Source organism: Phocoena phocoena, chromosome 16 (assembly GCF_963924675.1).
Source record: "Phocoena phocoena chromosome 16, mPhoPho1.1, whole genome shotgun sequence".
Taxonomy (NCBI): domain Eukaryota; kingdom Metazoa; phylum Chordata; class Mammalia; order Artiodactyla; family Phocoenidae; genus Phocoena; species Phocoena phocoena.
Window position 1 is genome coordinate 50,853,969 of NC_089234.1, and position 24,991 is coordinate 50,878,959.

Genomic DNA, 24,991 nt, shown 5'->3' on the forward strand with positions numbered 1-24,991 from the left:
GGTAACTCTTGTTGTGCCGGGGGAAGGGTGGGATCACGACAGGAATTCTCACCTTCCCCTGAGAAGAAAATGATGGGAATAGGAGCCACCCACTCAGGAGAAGCACCTGAACTGTCCCAGAAACAGGGAAGCCTTTAGAGAGGGTGGATGAGCTCATCTGATAGGACTCAGCTGAGGACAAAGAAAAACAGTGGGCGTGTCTTTCTTGAAGGTAAAGGACAGAAAGTGGAATCAAAGGCAGTAGTAGCAAGGTAGAGCCAAAGACACACCAGCAGGCCTTGAGATTCAGGGAATCCTGACTCCACCCTCACATCCCCATTCACAGTGAACTTGGCTGGATTGCACGTGCCCCTCCAAGAGGCTGACCGCCTGGCGCGGCAGCAGCATCGGTCCTCGGCCGCTGCCTGTGCTGCCTGCCTGGGGAGATCGTCCAAGTCCACCTGAGGCCTCGCCTTTGTGGGCCCCTTGGGAGCTCCTCAGAGCCACGCCTGAGTGTAGGGGCAGGAAGCCCAGGGGAGGGTCTGTGGAATGCCATCACAGGGGTCTGCAGAGACCCGCCAGTCCTCTCCTGGTGGGCTGCCCTCTGCCCCTTTGCGTGCTCCATCCAGCACCTCTGCCCAAAGATCACATAGCAGGGGCCACTCCTCCTCCATTTACCACTTTATTCCTCCCTTTACCCGTGCCCACAAGGATGCTAATCTGGCAGTGCAGGCACCCGCAGGAACCCGCCAGCAGTGGGGGAAGGGCACCCACCGGACCCGGGCAGTGACACTGCCGGTTTCCTCGGGAAGTCCTATTGTAGGGCTCCTTCTGGAAAATGAGGCAGAGGTCCTGCTTGCTCTCACATCCCCACACGTGGTTTGTGGGATGACATGTGAGGCTGACTCACCAAGCGCTGAGGCTGCTGACTCTCAGGATGTGGCCTTGTCCCACAGGGGACACCTGGGGAAGGGAACACCCTGGCCCCCCGAGACAAGGACAGGCAGGATCCTAGTTGCACTGGATGCAGCTCCCGAGCACATGTGGCCATGGCCCCAGCCCCACTCCATCCTGCTGTTACTGCAACATCTCTGGGGACCCATCGATGGTCCTGCTAGAACGTGGACCTTTGGGAGTGGAGCGACCCCCCCCCCGCCCCCACCATGCCTGTTGCCCCTCCCTCCGCTGTACTGCCTGGTCCACGGGCGCCGCTATGTAGCCCATCTCTGCATTGTTCTTTTTCTTTCAGCCACACGCTCTCTCCTCGACCTTCTAAAAGTCACCAGAAGATGATTTTCCTACAACACAAATCTGACCATGTCTTCATCCTTTAAATTTTTCAGGGCTTGCGCGTTCGTCTTGTGGATAATGCCCGAAGGAGACTGCACGATTCTTTATGCCTTTCCTGGGTTTTCTCCTTTCCCTCTCAAACTCTTCTTCAGCCGCTCAGAGTGACCTGGTCTTTCCTGTCTTGGGCCACTGCTCACGCTCCGTGCACTGTCTGATCAGACAGCTCTGCTCTTCACCTGGGCGAGTAGCGTCTCCTCATACTCTGGGTCTCAGCTTAGACTTTACTTGAGCAGGAGAGCCTTCCCTGGTCCTTGAGGGCTGGCTCAGGTACCGCTTCAGAGCTCTAGAGGCATATTTTCCCTCCCCCGTCACAGCAGGGATCACATCGAGTTGTATTTGCTTATTTTCTGGTACGCTCCCAGCGGACCATAGGTTCTGCCAGGGCGGGAGCTTTCTTCTCATGGTTTCTTGTTGATTTATTTGTTTGGATCCTGCTGCTGACTCATGGGCCCGGCACATAACTGGTTCAAAAAATGCAGAAGAATCGCAGAGCTAATAGTGGGTTTGCTGCAACCCTACTGGGTGCTGCACTTGCCACAGGAGAAGGGCAACACTTTGAAGGTTGCTCGTCTCTTGTTGGCTCCAGAGCCCTCCAGCGGCTGGTCTCACTGAGGGTTCATGCCACCTGGGGATGCTGAGAAAGTCCAGCTTTGTCCAAGGACTGCAGAGCGCAGGGGGAAGGGAGGGGATGTGAGCGATGGCAATGTCTTCTAGGTGAACCTCCCTTGGCAGAGTGCCTGAGTGGGGCTGCACCCACATCCAAATGCCTTGGATGTGTAACAGGAACCGACATCCAGGTCCTTCTCGTTCCTGAACTTGACAGGATCCAGAGGGGCTGAGTAGAATACTGAATGATTTGTCTCCCTTTGTTTTTGTTCGTGTCACAACTCCAAGACAGTAGGCTCTTTGGTCTGTGCCAAGTGGTAGCGAGGTTGGAGAAGTTAGTCCCTGCCACCTTTGAAATTATGAATGGTCAGCAATTACCGAAAGAAATGGAAACTGTAGCAGAAAACCTTAGGTTTGAAAAAACTCCATTTCTTTCTTTCTTTCCTCCCCCAGCCCACCCCAGGACACCCGGCTTGAATACATTTCTCAGTCCCCCTTGCAGTCAGGTGAGTTTTGTCAAGTGAAACGTGGGTGGAAGTGATGGGTGCCATTTCCAGGCCCTGCATCTAAAATACCTCCTGTGTGATAGAAACTCCATACTGCTCACTCTTGCCTTGTTGGCCAGACAGGCGCAGAAGATCCAGTGCAGAACTGCAAAGGCTAGAGGACTCCAAGGCATCCAGGAGATAGAGGAGCGACTAAATGGAAGGTGCCCAGGTCCCTGAAGGATTGCATGGGGCAGAGCAACTCTGGCTCATCCCTCGTCCCTTGCCAGCTCAATGTGGCTTGTGACGTGAGCAAGAAGAAAACCTTTGTTGCATTAAGCCACTGACATTTGGCGGTTATTTGTGAAAGCACTTAACCTATTCTACCTAACATAGCAACCTTCTAACCTCCCTCATCCCCAGATCATTGGTCCTGTCCCATCTCCCTGAATTTCCAATTTTACTCTAAGTACTTAGGAGACAAGGTTAAGAGCAGACAGAGGCCCTGGTGCTGGAGAGTTGACACAGATACTGATGGTTGAAGGAGAAAGGGAGGCCTTGTGTGTTTACTGTCCGTGTTGCTCCTCTGTCACTGCCGTGTGCCAGGATGTGCAGGAAGTTCTCCCTTCAGAGTGTGGCTGTGGTTTGCATCAGCATCGCTGGTATGATACCTGCTGTTTCCAGAAGGGCTGGCTGTGCAAGGATAACAAGGCTTCATGGAAACTGGGCCCTCTCGGGTCTCGCCAGAAGTCCTGTGTCCATGAACATCTGAGCACTGGTGACCATGAATGGGGACAGGCCCTGCCCATCCTGGGACACTGAGTTGCTGTCCAAGCCATGAAGGAAGGGAGCAGATTCCTGTTCGTTGTGGTGAAAAATTCCAGCTTCAGAGTCAGACAGATGTGGGTTTCAAGCTTTGCTCTGATATTTGAGTAACTTTGGACCATCTTAATATCTTTGAGTGTCATGTTTTTCACCTTTCTTTCTTTCTATATATTTATAGATATCAATATATACACATATATGCATATAGCTAATCTCTCTATATATACACATATATATGTACATCTATTTATCTTTCTATTTTTATCTATTTGTTGATTGATCAATAATAGGTTAAAAAAGGAAGATTACTTTACATAGCCCTCAGTAGAGTGCCTAATACCACACTGTCCTAAATATGTTAGCTCTGTCCACGGTAGGAAATACAATAATAATGACTGCTTACTGAGTGCTGTGTTAATTCATTTGGCCCTCACAACAAACCTAGGACTTAGGCTCTATTATCAGCTCCATTTTATAGATAAGGAAGCTGAGGCAGAGTTATGTACCTTCTGCAGTTCACCCAGCCATAGAGTTAGAGCTGACGCTCAAACCCACACAATCAAGAGTCCCTGCTCTTAACTACGAGGTCAGGAAGATGAGAGGGAGGGTGAAGGTGACAAGAATGTTGATGTCACCATCATCTGGCTTACCTACCCTTTCTGTGGGGCACTTTGCCCACAGGAACATTTCACTGTGGCTGAGATTCCTTTGCCTCTGGTTTCCATGGCTCCCACTTTGGGCAGCTGAAGTGTGTTTAGATGCAAAAAAAGGAGTCTCTCTTGGCTCAGTGTCTCTGCACAGTGCCAGTCCTGCATGTCCCAGCAATGGTGGCAGGGAACTGGCTTGGGAAGAAGAATGCAGACAGGTGCTGCCCTGTGAGGGGCACTACTTCTCCTGCCCATGCCACCCACAGCTTCCATCAGGAAACCCTGAGGAGGTGCCACTCCCATGTGTCTGTTTTGGAGTTCTGGAAGCCTGTCTTCATCACCTTGCTGCTGCCATCTGTGGACGTAACTGGAGAAGCCAAGACTGTCCTTGACTTCTACCACTGCCCGTGGCTCATGGTCCTCTTGTCCTGTAAGCAAAATAGATTCCTGCAACAGTGCCAGCAACTCATCATTCTGGGCGAAGCCTTGCCAGGGCCTGTCCAGCACCTCTGATGGTGCCGCCAAACTCGGGTCTCGCCAGTCGTGACCCTCAGTGAAGGTCATGTTGCGTGTAGACAACGGTGCTGGACACATGATGACAAAATACAGTAGGCCTGGGCCTGTAGGCCCAACCTAGGAGGCTCATGGCATCTGTTTGGGATGTGGTGGCTACTTCTGTCTCAGCAACACCCAGCACCCACGATGGTAACAACAGCCTCCTGGGGGCTAAGCCTCACCTTCCCCTGGTGTCATGGTCATTTCAGGTGGGAAATAGCAAACCCTAGGTGTATCCAAATAATCATAACTACAATTATAGACTGAAATGTGTCCCCTTAAATTCATGTATCATAAATTCACTAATCTTCCAATATGACTGTATTTGGAAATAGGTCCTTCACAGAGTGATTAAATGAGGTCATAAGGGTAGGGTTCTGATCCAATAGGATTAGTGATATTGATTTGGGACAGCCAAGGGCAAAGGTGAGAGTAGAGATGATGCCCTTGAGGGATTTCTACGAAAGCCTGTTTTCCAAGGCAAATAGTGAGCAGATTCTAGTCTCTACCTCCTGGCTTTAGCCCCCTTCATTCATGTACTAGAAACTGTGTTTGGAGGGCTCACAAGGGCAATGGGGAGGTCTCTGAGCCAAGGAGGATCCCATCTTGCATTGCACCACGTTGCAGAACGTGTTACAGAGGGGAGTTGAGATACTTGCTCTCCCCACTGAGATATCTTTGGTGTCAGAGTGAAATGGGGCCACAGAGGACCTGCAGGAGCTTCGGGTTTTGGCCTCCCTGGAGAATTACCACCAGGCCGGACTTCTTCCCGCCTGGCTCCCGACTTCCTCACTCCAGGTCTGTCTTTTATTGATTGGTTGATTGATTGATTGAAAAATTGTTGGCAGCACCCCGCAGCATGTGGGATCTTAGTTCCCTGACTAGGGATGGAACCCGCGCCCCCTGCATTGGAAGGCGGAGTTTTAAGCGCTGGACTGCCAGGGAAGTCTCCAGGTCTGTCTCTTCAGTGGACTGCCCAGTAGTCTTGAGCCCAGGCAAAAGCTGAGCACCACCATCTTCCTTTAGTTTCTTATGTAAACCACACACCACTGAGGGGTTGAAGAGGCCTGGGTTTGAATACCACCTCTGTAAGTAGCTGTGTGACCTTGAGCACGGCACTGAACTTCTCAGAACCTCAGTGTCTTTCTCTGTAAATTGGGTTATTGTGATGATTTCAAGAAATTGAGTTACCTAATGTGTATAAACGACCTAGTGCCTTGCCTAACGCACAGATCTCTCTGGGACTACGCTGGGGTTGACCTGCCACAGACAGGCCACTGCCGTAACTGCCAGCCTGCCATGCTGACTGCTGAGAATGTCCCTAGTTTCCCACCAAAGAGCCTTCAGCCTGATTAGAATGTGATTATCTATATCCTGTGGATGTGACAGTGTGAGCTCCAGGGACACACCAGACTCACCTCTCTCCCTCTTCCCTGCCAGGTGCTTGACGCTTCCTGCGTGAGGAGAGTTCTGCTGTCAAACCAGGTGGCTTCCCTGCCAGTCCTGTGACTTGGAGTTAGAAGCACATGGATCCTCTTTTGAATGCAAGGTGAGGTGGAGTTGGAAGTTAATAGGACCGGAACCCTGTCATTCTCTTCTAAGTACTATCACTAATGCCTGGGGCCGCCTAAATATCAGGGGAGCCAGATTTCCCCCATTGTCTGAGAAGATCCAAGTGAGCCTGTCATCTATGGTGACATTCAGGGCAGGCAATTACCCAACACAATGCCCATCCACCCTCAAATTTAATACAGAAATCAGGTGTGTTGTGGAAGGGCCTGAAAAGTTTTTAATTTTCTTAGCTATCTAAGGCTCCGTGCTCACTGGAGTGTCCCTGGCACAAAAGCGCCATCCATCACGTGCTTTGCTGAATACAACACTTAGCCCAGCTGTGCAATCTTCCCAAACAGCTCAACAATGGGACTCAATCAAGGCTCAGAACTTCTCCTCCCCTCCTTTCAGACCTGCTCCTGCTTCCCTCTTTCTGGGAGAAAGAATGAGTCCATTGTTGGGTGTTTCTCTGATGCTTATCGTTGGCTGATGGGATGTACCTACCGACTCTTGTGACCCTTGAGGTGGAGTTCCCTAACTTTGAAACTGAGTTTTCTTGGCAGGGGGGTCAGTAGGCTGTCATCCTCCAGCCCTGTTTCCCCTTCTAGCAACTGAAGCGGGAAAGTTGTTCCTTTGGAAAATTTGGAAATTTCTGCTTAAACTGCCAACCTGTGGGACTTTGAGGTCCATTAAATCTTTCTTCTAGTCTTAGAGCTGAGTAAGCTGGGGTTCAGCTCCCCGGGTATTAACTGGCAATTTGAACTTAAATGCCCCACTTAGACAAAAACAGCTCCACAGAGAAGGGTTTGCTTTGCAGGATCTCACAAGTCCATCCAGGAAGCACTGAGCTGCATATATTTTTGACCTTGCTCAGTGGTGTTTGCGGAATCATGGGAGGGAGTGCTTAAAAGAAAAGAGGTTTCACAAGGTATCCAGGAGGGCGATGTTTCGTCTCTTGTCAAAATGGTGCACTTTTGGCAAGAGTTGTCACGACTCAGGTGGGCTTAGCTGCAAGGCAGGCTGGGCCACTGTGGAGTGAGAGAAAGCTGGTACTGGGGCTTGGAGAACTAACTGAGTTTCAGGGCAATTACCCAAAGTCAAGTTGCCAGTTGTTCCCCATGCAGACATTCAAAGGGATGGGGGGGGGGCGGCTCTCGTCTGACGCTATGGAAGCCTCCGAGTCAGACGGTATGCCTGGTGCAATCAGATGCCGGCAGGGAGTTCAAGGGAAGCAGAGTCCAGCTCAGGCAGGTGAAAGTGGTGTCAATATCTCAGCCCGGTGTTGAGGTCAAAGACATAAGGGCAGTTTTTCCGAGCTGGAGTTCGGAAAAAGGTGTTAGACGGACTGAGCCCTCAAGGTGTAGAGTCGCTCTGGGATGCGGGGGAATCACCTGAACCGACACCTTCCTCCCCGTGTGATAAGCTGATGCCTTGTGTATCGTGTGCCCGAGGCTTAGTGAGATTGACGCTGCAGGCTGAAGAGGTGCCAGATAGGCTGAATCTGGCAAAAGATAAAGCTGTCTCGTTTACATAGAAGGAAAAATGTGCATGGCTGGTTGGCAGTTTCGTGAAGAATAATCTCATACCGTCACGAATGAAAGTAATTATAGTATTTTATATGTGTTGCTGGCACTCAGAATTGGGTTTGCGGCATAGACTTTTTCTTACCATTGATTTTCCCTTTTACATTTCTGCTGCATTCTCTGGTCATGCTTAATTCTACCTCCTGCACCAGCTCTGTGCTAAACTTGCCTCTTTCTACCCCGTTTTGCCTTTTATTTTTACCCTCTGCTCTGATTATTGCGGCATAGCAAAGAGCCTCAGAACTTAGTGACTTAAGAGACAGCCATGTTAATTTGCTTTTGGATTTCATTGATCAGAATTTGCAGAGGAAGGGTTTTCTTTGCCCCGTGATGTCTGGGGCCTCAGCCGGGAAGACTCAAGTGGTTAGGAGTGATTTGAATGATTAGATTTATCTGGAAACTTCTTCACTCGCACACTGGCTACCTGGGCTGGAATGGCAGGAAGGCTGGGCTCAGCTTACTCTCATCTAGAGAACCCACATGAGACCCATGCAGCATGGCAGCTCAGGACTTCAGGAATAAGTGTTTGAGCATGGACATTATGACCCAGCCTTGGAAGTCACACAGCGTGCTTTCTGCCATACTCTGTTGGTTAAAGTAGTCACAAGCTTGCTAACTTCAAGGGAACTGAACACAGGGAGGAGTATCCCAAAATTTGAGGCCATAATTTAAGGTCACAGTGACCTCTGGACTTTGCATTTGTTCAATTGTTGCTGCTTTTAACACTTGGCCTGCTTTCTTTCCTCTCATTCTGCTCAAGCAGGCTGCCACCCTACTCAGGCAGAACACTCTCTCTTGTCTGTCTGCGCTTATCTGTTCATTTTTTACAGTTTGTTCTTGCTGCATGGTTGCAGGGATGGGGTTATTCTTTACCCCTCAGGAAAACCTGTCATTTGGCTGAGTTTGCAGCAGTGACACCAGAAAGATCATTCACAGGGAAGCATTATTCATGGCATTTCTAAGATGCTTCTGGTTCCTTTTCTTTTCCCAGTGGTTTTATCAAAGGTTATAATTTTATAGGGTATAGAGACTACAGAATAAATCATTAAGTCTTAAGTGTCTCAACTTTTCCTGGACTCCAATAGCTAGCTCTTCTCCATGGAGGTCCACACAACTGAGGTTTTTATCATACACAGTAACTTTTTTTTTTCTTATTGTTTAAAAGTGTGCTTGTCTGGTCTCCTAGACTATATTCAAAATCTGTAGGGGTGGGAGAACATGCACTGTGGTTTGTTTGTATGTGGTTGCTGAACCAACCTCAGTGCCAGAAAAGCAGTCCATCTAAAACTTAATAGGTATAATTGATTGGAAAGGTCATGCTCAAGCTTACTTGAGTGTGACTCAAATTTTTGTTTTTTTATCTGTTTGATTGACCTGACAGAATAAGTATACAACCTAGGTGCAAATGAGTGACAGCCAGGGGAATGCATGAATCTCTTTTCGAAAAGGACGTTCACATGTCCTTTTGTGACCTTATGATTTGTGGCATTATATTGGGACATGGTCTTCTCTGCTGTAGGGGGAAAGCAAAGCACACTGGACTTGGGGTCAGAAAGCAGGGATTGAATCCCAACTTTGCTGTTAAGTAGTAGAGCTATGACCTTGGTAAGTCAAATCCTCATTCCAAAACCTAGTCTCTTTAGCTATAAAATGGTAGTAACAGAACCTATTATTTAGAATTAGGACTAAATAGTGCCAATTTTTTTTTATGGCAAGGATGAAATGAAAGAGTTTATGGGAGTGTTTGTAAAATGCAGTGATAAAGTCTGTGATTGTTCATTACTAGTCTGAGTCAGGGCTGTTAACTCAAGGAGCGAGGCTGGTGATTTGAATGACTAAAAAAGCAGGACCTAAAAAAAAAAAAGGGTTGGTGCTGCAAGTACCGTGTCTAAATAAGGATGTGTCTACATATTTTCAGCTGATTATTGCCCAGTTCAGACCCGGGTGGCCAGATTTGATTTTCTCAGAGAATCTAGAGCTGTAGAATTCTCTGTGGACGCTTCTGATTTTTAAATGTTTGTTATTAATTAATAACTAAATATAGACATATTTAAAAAAACATAGCTTGGAACAAATTACTTCTGCAAATTGTTTTTGTCCTATACACTGCCAGTTTAAGATTTAGTTCAAATGTGATGCTCAAGGCATAAAGACGGCATGACATCAACATATGTATATACTGAAAACTAGAAGATATTTAGGAAAGAAATTGAAGAAGACAGAAATAAATGGAAAGATATTCCATGCTCATGGATTGGAGAATTAATACTGTTAAAATGTCCATACTACCCAAAGCAATCTATAGATTCAATGCAATCCCTATCAAAATTCCAATGGCATTTTTCACAAAAATACAACAGATAATCTTAAAATTATATAGAACCATAAAAGACCCCAAATAGCCAAAGCAATATTGAGAAAGAAGAATAAAGCTGGAGGCATCATGTTCCCTGATTTCAAACTCTATTGCAAAGCTATAGTAATTAAAACAGTATGGTATTGGCATTAAAAACAGACACGTAGATCACTAGAACAGGAAAGAGAGCCCAGAAATAATCACCTATGTATGGTTAATTAATTTATGACTAAGGAGCCAGGAATATACAATAGGGAAAAGGCAGTCTCTTCAATAAATGGTGTTGAGAAAACTGGACAGCCACATGCAAAAGAATGAAACTGTGGACCACTATCTTACACCATACACAAAGTTAATTCAGAACAGATTAAAGACTTGAATATAAGACTTGAAACCATAAAACTCCTAGAAGAAAACATAGGCAGTAAGCTCCTTGACATAGGCCTTGTAATGACATTTTGAATTTGACACCAAAAGTAAAAGCAACAAAAGCAAAAATAAAGTGGGACTACATCAAACTAAAAGGCTTCTGTGTAGTAGAGGAAAAATTACCAAAATAAAAAGGCAACCTACTGCAAGGGAGAAAACCTTTGCTAATTATATATCTGATAAGGGGTTAACATCTAAAATATATAAAGAACTCATACAACTGAATAGCAAAAAAAAAATACAGTTTAAAAATGGACAGAAGATCTGAATAGACATTTTTCCAAAGAAGATACACAGATGGCTAACAGGAACACGAAAAGATGATCAACATCACTATTCATCAGGGAACTACAAATCAAAACCACAATAAGATATTGTCTCACAGCTGTTAGAATGGCTATTTTTTAAAAAATGAAGAAATTACAAGTGTTGGTGAGGATGGAGGATGTAGAGAAAAGGGACCCCCTGAGCACTACTGGTGGGAATATAAATTGGTTCAGTCTCTATGGAAAATGGTATGGAGGTTTCTCAAAGAACTAAAAATAGAACTACCATGTGATCCAGTAATTCCACTTCTGGGAATATATCTGAAGGAAACAAAAATGCTATGTCAAAAAGATATATGCACCCCAGTGTTCACTGCAGTGTTATTTACAATAGCCAAAATTATGGAAACAATTTAAGTGTTCATAAGTGGATGAATGGATAAAGATGTGGTATATATATAATGGAATATTACTCAGCCATAAAAAGGAATGAAATCTTGCCACTTGTGACAACATGGATGGACATCAAGGACATTTATGCCAAGTGGAATAAGTCAGAGAAAGACAAATACTATATCATCTCTCTTACATGTGGAATATTAAAAAAAATTAGGCTCATAGAAAAAGAGAACAGGTTAGTGGTTGCCAGGCATGGGATGGGGGTGGGGTGGGAGGAATGAGTAAAGGGGATCAAAAGGTTAAAAAAAATTCTTTAAAGCAACTGGAGAAAAATGATCTATAGGAGAACATTAATTTGAATGACATTGGATTTTTCATTTGAAACTATGGAGGCCTCAAAGAAATGTCATAATATTGTTAAAGTGGTGAAAATAAAAGAACTGTTAACCAGGAATTCTATATTCAGTGAAACTATTCTTCAGAAACGAAGGGGAAATAGAGACATTCTAAGATGGAAGAACAATAATAAAACCGCCACTAGCAAAATTATCCTTAAAGAATGGCTAAAAGTTTCTTCAAACAGAAAGGAAATTATGGAAGAAAGAATCTTGGAGCATTAGGGTGGAAGAAAGAAGAGTGGAACAAACAGATAGGTGGGTAAGTAAAATAGACTAACCTTCTTGTGAGTTTTATAAGTCATATGTAATGATTGAAACACAAATTATAACACTGTACTCAAGACATGATATTTAAAAGTGGGCTAGGTAAAGTAACTTAAATAAAAGTAAGGTTTGCACACTTCAGTTTAAGTGGCATAACATTGATACCAGTAGACTAAGTTATCTATATACCTGTATCTATAGCTGCATCTATACCTATACTATGAACACGTAGAGCAACCACAACAAACTATACACAAAAATATATGTAAAAACACAATATTGAGTCAAGATGGAATCCTAAAATAATTCTCGAGCAACCCACAGGAAGGTAAGAAAAGAGAAACAGGAATGAAAGACATAGAGCAAATAAGCACATGTGAAAAACATTCAGTATTATTAGCCATTGGGGAAATGCAAATGGAAACTGCAATGTGATATCACTACATATCTAGAAGAATGCTTAAAATAAAAAATAGTGACAACACCAAATGATGCCGAGAAACTGGATCATTCATACATTGTTGGTGTATGAACTCTGAAAACAGTTCTGCAGCTTTTAAAAATAAAACTCAATATGTAATTAGGATACGGCCCAACAGTTGCACCCTTGGACATTTATCCCAGGGAAATGAAAATTTATGTTCACACAAAAATCTGTACTGAGTGTTCATAGCAATTTTATTTTTAATAGCCCGAAGTGGGAGACAACCATGGTGTTTTTTAATGGCTGAATGGTTAAACAAACCATGACACATACCCATCATAGAATAGGATACTGCTTGACAATAAAAAGAAACGAACTATTGACACATGAAACAACTTGGAAAAATCTAAAGGGAATTTTGCTGAGTGAGAATAAAACAGTCCCAAAAGGTTACAGGGAGACAAGGAATGATGTGGGAGGGGTTATAAATGGCCAACATAAGGGATGCTTGCAGTGATAGAACTATTTGGCATATTGACAGTGCTGGTAGATACATGAACCTACACATGTGATAAAATTTCATAGAAATAGACACACACACACACACAACTGGGGAAATCTAAGATCGGTAATTGTATCAATGTGAATATCCTGGTTGTGATAACTGTACCATAGTTTTGATGTTACCACTGGGGGAAGCTGAGTAAAGAGGGGTTATACCTGTATTATTTTTTCAAGTCCATATGAATCTATAATTATCTCAAAATAACAATGTTAACAACAAAAAAAGAACTGATGCTGTGTTGCCAGATGCAGAGCTGATCTCATTCATTTCCCAACATTTCTGTGAGCACACTCAGACCTGGAGTCAAAATTGTATCTAAAAACTTAGAAAAGTCAATCAAATTAGAATAAGTTATGAATTGCCTTTGAAATGAGTCTCAGCTATGACCTGTGATAGGACTCAGGCTTTGCAATAAGTTAAACAGTTTTTCCTGCGCTGCTGGGAGATTGGAAAGCTTTTTCTCTTTTGACTTCTCGCAAGTCAATTCAGTTGTTCCTCCTTCAGATAGGACTCTATTTCTGAGAAGCAAATTGTGCATTATCTGTCATCTCAAGATATCTTGGTTTGGACAAATTACAGGAGGAGTCCCCTTTCCTTTTGAATGGTGGAAGCCACTCGAGGGGGAGCAGGAGGCATAAAGAAACGATTTCCTACCAAATTCTTATTGAAGAAATGGCTTTTCCATCCTCTGTGCCTATTGAAGGTAGTAGCAGTATTTCAGTTTGGACACCGCTGTAGCTCAGTGGAGCCAAGAATTGAAAGCAGTTCATGGATTCATCTAAGGGAATGGATTGAGGCAGACCCAATCATTTGTGGCACATAGATGCTTTATTTCACCTACACTTTACAGCAAATGCTACTCGATTATCTCACATACTTAAAAAAAATTGTACACATTTTGCTCCATCTCTTCTCTTGTCATATGAATTCTCTCATAAACTTTTCTGAGGGTGTGAGCTGGTGATGGGAGGGTGGTGAGCGAGTGGACAGTAACAGAAAAATCAAGAACTTGATGTTACATGATTTTATTTGTTCGGCTTCGGCATTATTTAGATCCGCCAGAAGCTAGAAGGAAGCAATTTTAGTATTTATTGAGTACCTACTATGTGCCAAGTGTTGTGCTATTTGTTAAGAGGATTAGAAGCCAAATCACAAATCTGTAGGTGAGGTGATTTACAGATTACAAAGTGTTTTCAACTGCATCATCTCACCTGGTTCTCAAAAAATCCCTGTCAGGTAAGAATTATTACTTGTCATCATTTTATGAGAGAGACAACAGAATCTTGGACAGGTTAAGAGAATGCCCCATATTAAGGCTGTCGTCAAGAACAGACCTTGATCTGTATGTAACTTGCAATCTGACTTCAACCCCTACCGTCTTTCTCCCTTAGTCCATGACAGGATCCTAGCTTCCAAGGACATGTCAAACACGTATTAATATGTGCAAGCTTTCTCTCTCTTACTCCTCCCCACCCCACCCCACCTCACCTCTCTCTCTCTCTTTCACTTTCTCTCTCTCTCTCTCTCTCTCTCTCTCTCACACACACACACACACACACACACACACACACGTACACACACGACATAGATCTAGATAGCAGGGAAGTCTTTACTTCAGAATGGTCGTGTTTTCTATGTGGTCACTTTAGGGCCCCAAAACACGTTTGTTTCTGCGTAAGTTGTCACATTGCTTACACATGTGATTACCAAGGCATGCATAGGTGGTTGAGTAGGCTTTGCCGATGTATTCCAAGCAGCAGAAGAGATTTTTAAAACTCTTTTACAATTTGAGATTTTGTCAATCTTTACATTCAAATAATTTTACAGAATAAATTCACCTTTACCCGGGAAATATTAACTCGTACAAATCAGCAAAAGAGATAACAAAACACCCCATCATACACGAAACAAAACTAAAACAACCAAGTAAATCTACTTCATAGATAAAAAGAGCTTAATCTTGATGAAGAGATTTCCAGACTTTATTCTCCTTCCTTCTTTCCTTCCTCCCTCCCTCCCTTCCTTCCTTCCTTCCTTCCCATCTGCAAAAAGTGACATCATATAAACAACTACATGATTTCATAATCCCTATTATTTAATAATATATTTTGGACACCTTATAGGTGTACAGTAGTTGAATAAATCTATCATTGGATGTTTTGATTGTTTTGAATTTTTCCCATTAATAATGGTGTGGGTAAAAAAAGAGTAATTTTTTCATGGTTAACATCAAAAGTATTTTGGGGAAGGAAAGTACCTTTGCTTGAGATAATATTTTGTCAAGTCATCCAGGTTGGAAAATGAAATCCTACCCTCTATAAGCAGGAAGTGGTCTGAGAAAACTGTTCAGGTCTCAAGGAGGATGTATTCTCCAATTCCCACTTCAGATTTGGCCAAGGAGAACGCATGGAGGGCAGAGCCAGGAGCCCCAGAATAATGGAGAAAGGAGCTACTCCCAGAGGGCAGAATCAGGGTGTAATCAAGAACTCCTCACTTCACCCCATCCCTCCCCAGACATCACAATGTCTACCCAGTTGGAATTCAGAATTGCCATGAACTAGTGATTCTTTGTTTCCCATTCTTCAACATTCTGAATGGGAGTATTTATTGAACCTGCCCCCGTCCCACTGCTGTATGATGGATGCAAGCGGGAAGCAAATAATTTGTCATTGCTGCTCTGGATCAAGAGGAGATAAGACTGAAGGAAAGACTATTGCCGCTAACCGGGATTTGATTTGGCTTCAGCGACTGGATATTACTTTATGTTTTCTCCCTTGGGGAGGAAGTTCTGTTATTTTTTGTTTGTTTTCTGGGATTTTTGTTTATTGGTTGGTTTTTATGGAAGAGGAATTAGTTGAATACTTGATGACCAGAAAAACAGATTGTGGTAGACTCCAGTGCTCACTCACACTCGGTTCTCTTTTCTTCCTGCACGCTTAGGAGGACCTGCTTTTTCAACCCCTTTGCAGTTAGGTAGGGTTACTCATTTAGCTCTAGCCAGTGGGTTTTGGGTAGAAGTGAAGTGTTTCACTTATGGTCAGAGAATTTTAGAGCAAGTATTAATTTTCCATGCTTTATTGTCTCCTGCTGTAGTGATTCAGGAAGACATGCAGTGATTTCTTTTATTTTTAGACACGCAATGATTTGTTTTTGATGTGGTATCAAAAGATCATAGAGCCTCTGTTAATCTGGGCTAATTACTAAATTAAACTGTTAATTTTTGGGGGGTGTCTGTAAGTGCAGTTTATTTTGGAAAAGCCATCCCCCATATTACAGAGTTTAAGGGTCCCTGAAAGCTCACACTTATGTACATATGCTGCATGATGGATACTGTCCCCTTGGCACCTGAGATCCTGAGCTCACAGTGAAGAGGCAGTGGGAGGGGCCAGGCCCCCAAGCACTGGGTGATGGCCCGGCCGGGTGTGGCCACTGGCCAGCCTGTCACACTGAGTGACTTTGTGGAGCCAAACCCCTCACCAGTGCATGTTGTATATGTGTAATTAATGGGGAACCTCCCCTCCTTTTATTATATTAAGTCATTGAGATTTGTTTCTGTAGCATACTTTGATCTATCCTGATTAAAACACATAAAGCATTATTGAACTTTTATAATGCAATTTTTTCTTTCAAGTTTTTGATTTATATTTTAATTTTGTTTACGATGAAGTCACGATGAATTGCAAAGATTTAAAAACTTTTAGCCTAAAATCTCCTACTCCTCAACATATGACCACAGAAGATTGGACAGATTAAGAGTCTGAGATCTGGAGTTTGACTTTTGTCTCTTGTTTATTATATGTGTAATTTTGCAAGGCACTAAGGCACAAAGTTATTCATTGCAGCAGTGTTTATAATACTGAAAATTTAACCAGCATAAGTGAGTATCAATAACAAAATGGGTTAAATGCATTAGAGTGTAGTTATATGATAGAATAATATTCAGCCATTAAAACTATGTGGTAGAGCTATGTTTACTTGCATGGAAAGATGTTCTAGACATACTGCTGAGTTAGAAATTGACACATTTCTAAATAACGCAGGAGTCAAGAAGAAATTTCAAGGGAAATTGTAAAATATTTCTAGCTGAATGATAATGAAAATAAAACATTAAAACTTGTGAGGTGAAGCTAAGCTGTGCTTAGCAATTTACAGTTTTATTTTTTAATCTATTTTATTTTATTATTTATTTATTTATTATAAAACCTTTATTGGAGTTCAGTTGCTTTACAATGGTGTCTTACTTTCTGCTTTATAACAAAATGATTCAGCTATACATATACATATATCCCCATATCTCCTGCCTCTTGGGTCTCCCTCCAATCCTCCCTTTCCCACCACTCTAGGTGGTCAAAAAGCACAGAGCCTATCTCTCTGTGCTGTGCAGGTGTTTCCCACTAGCTATCTGTTTTACATTTGGTAGTGTATATATGTCCATGCCACTCTCTCACTTCGTCCAAGCTTACCCTTCCCTCTCCCCATGTCCTCAAATCCATTTTCTATGCCTGTGTCTTTATTCCTGTCCTGCTCCTAGGTTCTTCAGACCTTTTTTTTTTTTTTTTTAGATTCCATATATATGTGTTAGCATACGGTTTTTGTTTTTCTCTGTCTGACTTACTTCACTCTGTATGACAGACTCTAGGTCCATCCACCTCACTACAAATAGCACAATTTCATTTCCTTTTATGTCTGAGTACTATTCCATTGTATATATGTGCCACATCTTCTTTATCCATTCATCTGTCACTGGACACTTAGGTTGCTTCCATGTCCTGACTATTGTAATAGAGCTGCAGTGAACTTTGCGGTACATGACTTTTTGAATTCTGGTTTTCTCAGGGTATATGCCCAGTAGTGGGATTTCTGGGTCGTACGGTAGTTCTAGTTTTTTAAGGAACCTCCATACTGTTCTCCATAGGGGCTGTATCAATTTACATTCCCACCAACAGTGCAAGAGGTTTCCCTTTTCTCCGCACCCACTCCAGCATTTATTGTTTGTAGATTTTTTTGATGATGCGCATTCTGACTAGTGTGAGGTGATATCTCATTGTAGTTTTGATTTGCATTTCTCTAATGATTAGTGATGTTGAGCATCCTTTCATGTGTTTGTTGACAATCTGTATAACTTCTTTGGAGAAATGTCTATTTCGGTCTTCTGCCCATTTTTGGATTGGGATGTTTGCTTTTTTTTGATATTGAGCTGCATGAGCTCCTTGTAAATTTTGGAGATTGATCCTTTGTCAGCTGCTTCATTTGAAAATATTTTCTCCCATTCTGAGGGTGTCTTTTCGTCTTGTTTATGCTTTCCTTTGCTATGCAAAAGCTCTTAAGTTTCATTAGGTCCCATTTGTTTGTTTTTATTTCCATTTCTCTTGGAGGTGGGTCAAAAAGGATCTTGCTGTGATTTATGTCATAGAGTGTTTTGCCATGTTTTCCTCTAAGATTTTTATAGTGTCTGGCATTACATTTAAGTCTTTAATCCATTTTGCGTTTATTTTTGTGTACGGTGTTAGGGAGTGTTCTAATTTCATTCTTTTACATGTAGCTGTCCAGTTTTCCCAGCGCCACTTATCGAAGTGGCTGTCTTTTCTCCACTGTATATTCTTGCCTCCTTTATCAAAGATAAGTTGACCATATTTGTGTGGGTTTATATCTGGGCTTTCTATCCTGTTCCATTGATCTATCTTTCTATTTTTGTGCCAGTACCATACTGTCTTGATTACTGTAGCTTTGTATTATAGTCTGAAGTCAGGGAGCCTGATTCTTCCAGCTCCGTTTTTCTTTCTCAAGATTGCTTTGGCTATTCGGGGTCTTTTGTGTTTCCATACAAATTGTGAAACTTTTTGTTCTAGTTCTGTGAAAAATGCCACTGGTACTTTGATAGAGATTACATTGAATCTATAGATTACTTTGGGTAGTAGCGTCATTTTCAGAATGTTAATTCTTCCAATCCAAGAACATGGTATATCTCTCCATCTGTTTGTATCATCTTTAATTTCTTTATCAGTGTCTTATACTTTTCTGCATACAGGTCTTTTGTCTCCTTAGGTAGGTTTATTCCTAGGTATTTTATTCTTTTTGTTGCAGTGGTAAATGGGAGTGTTTCCTTAATTTGTCTTTCAGATTTTTCATTGTTAGTGTATAGGAATGCAAGAGATTTCTGTGCACTAATTTTGTATTCTGCTACTTTACCAAATTCATTGATTAGCTGTAGTAGTTTTCTGGTAGCATCTTCAGGATTCTCTATGTTTAGTATCATGTCATCTGCAAACAGTGACAGCTCTACCTCTTCTTTTCCAATTTGTATTCCTTTTATTTCTTTTTCTTCTCTGATTGCTGTGGCTAAAACTTCCAAAACTATGTTTAATAATAGTGGTGAGAGTGGACAACCTTGTCTTTTTCCTGATCTTAGTGGAAATGCTTTCAGTTTTTCACCATTGAGAATGATGTTGGCTGTGGGTTTGTCATATATGGCCTTTATTATGTTGGGGAAAGTTCCCTCTATGCCTACTTTCTGGAGGGTTTTATCATAAATGGGTGTTGAATTGTGTTGAAATTCTGCATCTATTGAGATGATCATATGGTTTTCCTCCTTCAGTTTGTTAATATGGGTTATCACATTGATTGATTTGCATATACTGAAGAATCCTTGCATTCCTGGGATAAACCCCACTTGATTATGGTGTATGATTCTTTTAAAGTGCTGTTGGATTCTGTTTGGTAGTATTTTGTTGAGAATTTTTGCATCTATGTTCATCAGTGATATTCGCCTGTAGATTTCTTTTTTTGTGACATCTTTGTCTGGTTTTGGTATCAGGGTGATGGTGGCCTCCTAGAATGAGTTTGGGAGTGTTTCTTCCTCTGCTATATTTTGGAAGAGTTTGAGAAGGATAGGTGTTAGTGCTTCTTTAAATGTTTGATAGAATTCATCTGTGAAGCCATGTTGTCCTGGGCTTTCTGTTGGGAGATTTTTAATCACATTTTCAATTTCAGTGCTTGTGATTGGTCTGTTTATATTTTCTATTTCTTCCTGATTCAATCCTTGTAGGTTGTGCTTTTCTACGAATTTTGTCCATTTCTTCCAGGTTGTCCAGTTTATTGGCATATAGTCGCTTGTGGTAATCTCTCATGATCCTTTGTATTTTTGCAGTGTCAGTTCTTACCTCTCCTTTTTCATTTCTAACTCTATTGATTTGAGCCTTCTTCCTTTTTTTCTTGATGAGTATGGCTAATGGTTTGTCAATTGTGTTTATCTTCTCAAAGAACCAGCTTTTAGTTTTATTGATCTTTGTTATCATTTCCTTCATTTCTTTTTCATTTATTTCTGATCTGATCTTTATGATTTCTTTCCTTCTGCTAACTTTGGGGTTTTTTGTTCTTCTTTCTCTAATTGCTTCTGCTGTAAGGTTAGGTTGTTTATTTGAGATGTTTCTTGTTTCTTGATTTAGGATTGTATTGCTGTAAACTTCCTCTTAGAACTGCTTTTGCTGCATCCCATAGGTTTTGGGTCGTCGTGTTTTCATTGTCATTTGTTTCTAGGTATTTTTTGGTTTCCTCTTTGTTTTCTTCAGTGATCTCTTGGTTATTAAGTAGTTATTGTTTAACCTCCATGTGTTTGTATTTCTTACATATTTTTTCCTGTAATTGATATGTAGCCTCATAGCATTGTGGTTGGAAAAGATACTTGATATGATTTCAATTTTCTTAAATTTACCAAAGCTTGATTTGTGACCCAATATATGGTCTATCCTGGAGAATGTTCGATGAACACTTGAGAAGAATGTGTATTCTGTTGTTTTTGGATGGAATGTCCTGTAAATATCAATTAAGTCCATCTTGTTTAATGTATCATTTAAAGCTTGTGTTTCCTTAATTATTTTCATTTTGGATGATCTGTCCACTGGTGAAAGTGGGGTGTTAAAGTCCCCTACTATGATTGTGTTACTGTCAGTTTCCCCTTTTATGGCTGTTAGCATTTGCCTTATGTATTGAGGTACTCCTAAGTTGGGTGCGTAAATATTTACAGTTTTTATATCTTCTTCTTGGATCAATCCCTTGATCATTATGTAGTGTCCTTCTTTGTCTCTTGTAATAGTCTTTATTTTAAAGTCTATTTTGTCTGATATGAGAATTGCTACTCCAGCTTTCTTTTGATTTCCATTTGCATGGAATATCTTTTTCCATCCCCTCACTTTCAGTGTGTACATGTCCCTAGGTCTGAAGTGGGTCTCTTTTAGACAGCATACATATGGGTCTTGTTTTTGTATCCATTCAGCCAGTCTCTGTCTTTTGGTTGGGACATTTAATCCATTTACATTTAAGGTAGTTATTGATATGTATGTTCCTATTACCATTTTCTTAATTGTTTGGGGTTTGTTGTTGTCGGTCTTATCCTTCTCTTGTATTTCCTGCCTAGAGAAGTTCCTTTAGCATTTGATGTAAAGCTGGTTTAGTGGTGCTGAATTCTCTTAGCTTTTGCTTGTCTGTAAAGGTTTTAATTTCTCTGTTGAACCTGAATGAGATCCATGCTGGGTAGTGTAATCTTGGTTGTAGGTTTTTCCCTTTCATTGCTTTAATTATGTCCTGCCACTCCCTTCTGGCTTGTAGAATTTCTGCTGAAAGATCAGCTGTTAACCTTATGGGGATTCCCTTGTATGTTATTCGTTGTTTTTCCCTTGCTGCTTTCAGTGTTTTTTCTTTGTATTTAATTTTTGATAGTTTGATTAATGTGTGTCTTGGCTTGTTTCTCCATGATTTATAATGTATGGACTCCCTGCGATTCCTGGACTTGATTATTTCGCTTCCCGTATTAGGGATGTTTTCAACTCTAATCTCTTCAAATATTTTCTAAGTCCCTTTCTTATTCTGGGGCCCTTATACTTCAAATGTTGGTGCGTTTAATGTTGTCCCAGAGGTCTCTGAGCCTGGCCTCAATTCTTTTCACTCTTTTTTCTTTATTCTGCTTTATGGCAGTTATTTCCAGGGTTTTATCTTCCAGGTCACTTATCCGTTCTTCTGCCTCAGTTATTCTGCTCTTGATTCGTTCTAGAGAATTTTTAATTTCATTTATTGTGTTGTTCATTGTTGTTTGTTTGCTCTTTAGTTCTTCTAGGTACTTATTAAACGTTTCTTGTATTTTCTCCATTCTATTTCCAAGATTTTGGATCATCTTTACTATTATTACTCTGAATTCTTTTGCAGGTAGACTGCCTATTTCCTCTTCATTTGTTAGGTCTGGTGGGTTTTTACCTTGCTCCTTCATCTGCTGTGTGTTTCTCTGTCTTCTCATTTTGCTTAGCTTACTGTGTTTGGGGTCACCTTATCGCAGGCTACAGGTTCGTAGTTCCCGTTGTTTTTGGTGTCTGCCCCTAGGGGCTAAGTTTAGTTCAGTGGATTGTTTAGGCTTCCTGGTGGAGGGGAATTGTTCCTGTGTTCTGGTGGATGAGCCTGGATCTTGTCTTTCTGGGTGACAGTACTGCGTCCGGTGGTGTGTTTTGGGGTGTCTGTGACCTTATTATGGTTTTAGTCAGCCTCTCTGCTAATGTCTGAGGTTGTGTTCCTGTCTTGCTAGTTGTTTGGCATAGGGTGTCCAGCACTGCAGCTTGCTAGTCATTGAGTCGAGCTGAGTCTTAGTGTTGAGATGGAGATCTCTGGGAGAGCTTTCACCATTTGATATTATGTGGAGCCAGGAGGTCTCTGGTGGACAAGAGTCCTGAACTTGGCTCTCCCACCTCAGAGACACAGACCTGACACCTGGCTGGAGCATGAAGACCTTGTCAGTCACACGGCTCAGAGGAAAAGGGAGAAAAATAAATAAATAAATATAAAATAAAATAGTTTTAAAATAAGAAATAAAATTATTAAAAATTAAAAAGTAATAAAAATTTAAAAAGTGAAAAAGAAAGGAAGAAAGAAGAGAGCAACCAAACCAGAAAACAAATTCACCAGTGACAACAAGCACTAAAAACTATACTAAAAAAACCCCGCAAAAACGGACAGACAGAACCCTAGGACAAACGTTAAAAGTGAAGCTATACAGACAAAATCACACAAAGAATCATACACATATGCACTCACTAAAAATGAAAAAGGAAAAAAAATATATGTATAAAAAGGAAGAGAGCAACCAAGTCAATAAATCTACCAATGATATAATAAACTTGAAATACTAAAGTAAGATAAACATAAGACCTGAAACAAATTAGATGCAGAATGCAAACCCCAAGTCTACAGTTGCTCCCACAGTCCACCACCTGGATTTTGAGATGATTCTTTGTCTATTCAGGTATTCCAGAGATGCTGGGTATATCAAGTTGATTGTGGAGATTTAACCTGCTGCTCCTGAGGCTGCTGGGAGAGATTTCCCTTTCTCTTCTTTGTTTGCACGGCTCCTGGGGTTCAGTTTTAGATTTGGCCCCGCCTCTGTGAGTAGGTCGCCTGAGGGCGTCTGTTTCCCCCCCCCCCCCCCAGCTCAGACAGGACGGGGTTAAAGGAGGGGCTGATTAGGGGGCTCTGGCTCATTCAGGCCAGGAGGGAAGGAGGGGTACGGAATGCGGGGTGAGCCTGCAGCGGCAGAGGCTGGTGTGGCCTTGCCACAGCCTGAGGTGTGCCTGTGTTCTTCCAGAGAAGTTGTCCCTGGATCACGGAACCCTGACAGTGGTGGGCTAGGTGTGAATAGTGACCTGTGCTTGCACACAGGCTTCTTGGTGGCTGCAGCAGCAGCTTTAGCATTTCATGTCAGTCTCTGGTGTCCGTGCTCATGGCTAAGGCTCCTGCCCGTCTCTGGAGCTTGTTTAGGCAGTGCTCTTAATCCCCTCTCCTCGTGCACCCCAAAACAATGGTCCCTTGCCTCTTAGGCAGTTCCAGACTTTTTCCCAGACTCCCTCCCGGCTAGCTGTGGCACACTAGCCCCCTTCAGGCTGTGTTCACGCAGCCAACCCCAGTCCTCTCCCTGGGATCCGACCTCCGAAGCCCAAGCCTCAGTTCCCAGCCCCCACCCGCCCCGGGCAGGTGAGCAGACAAGCCTCTCAGGCTGGTGAGTGCTGGTCAGCACTGATCCTCTGTGTGGGAATCTCTCCACTTTGTCCTCTGCACCCGTTGCTGCGCTCTCCTCCATGACTCCGAAGCTTCCCCCCACCACCCAGCATCTCCGCCAGCCTACAGTTTTAAACACTTAGAAAAAAGAAAAGTTTAGAATTAATTATCCAATATTCTGCTTTAAAATGCTAGAAAAATATGGACAAATTAAATGCACAATCAGTTGAATGCAGAAAAGTATAATGACAAGAGCAAAAATTAATGAACGGAAAATAGACAACTTGGGGAAATAACAGACTAAAGTTCGTTAATTTGAAAAAAAACAAGATTGATAAATCTTTACCAAAACTGATCCAAAAAATTGATGAAATAACAAATTACCAGTATCGGAAATGGAAAAAGAAATATAATTTCTAAAGTCATTAAAGAGATATTACATACAACATTGTGACAGTAAATTTTACAGTTTAGACAATAGTGACGAATTCTTTGAAAAATGCAACTTATACAAGATGAAATATAAAATCTCAAGAACTTTATCTGTGAAAATTAATATGTAACTAAAATCTAATTTTACTGATGAATTCTATCAAACATTAAAAAGATTCTTATATATGTATTTTTCTTTTTCGGCCTCAAACAGGTTTTTAATAGCTGCTTTAAAGGTTTTGCAGTTAATTCTGACATCTGGGTCATCTCAAGGTCTCTTTCTATTGGCTGATTTTTTTCTATGAGCTATATGGGTCATATATTTTACTTCTTTGAAAATCTAACAGTTTTTTTTGATTATATGGTGGGCATTGAGGAAAATACATTGTAGAAAGGCTAGATTATATTGTCTTCCTTGAAAAAGTGTTGAATTTTGGTCTGGCTGCCAGTTATATTACTGGTGAACTTTCTTGACCCCATCGTCCTTGATCTTATACTTCATTATATTTGATCTACTTTGGTTTTTCTGTAGATCTAGCCATCTTTAGGTCTCAGAGTATAGAAAGATGTGTGTGTGCCTGTAATTTTAGATGGAGTGGTGAAGAAAGACTTCTCCGATACAGTGATATTTCAGAGCACCGTGGCCCTCTGGGGGAAGGAGTATTCCAGACAGAGGAAATAGCAAGTGCTAAGGCCCCAAATAAGAGCATCCTGTGTGGCTGGCAAGGAGTGAGGAGACAATGATGGCTGGAGTAGAGTGAGCGAGAGGAAGTGTGGTAGTAGGTGAATTCAGAGAGGAAGTAGAGGTGTTTTTGAAGCATAGTAAAGATGTTAGATTTTACTGTC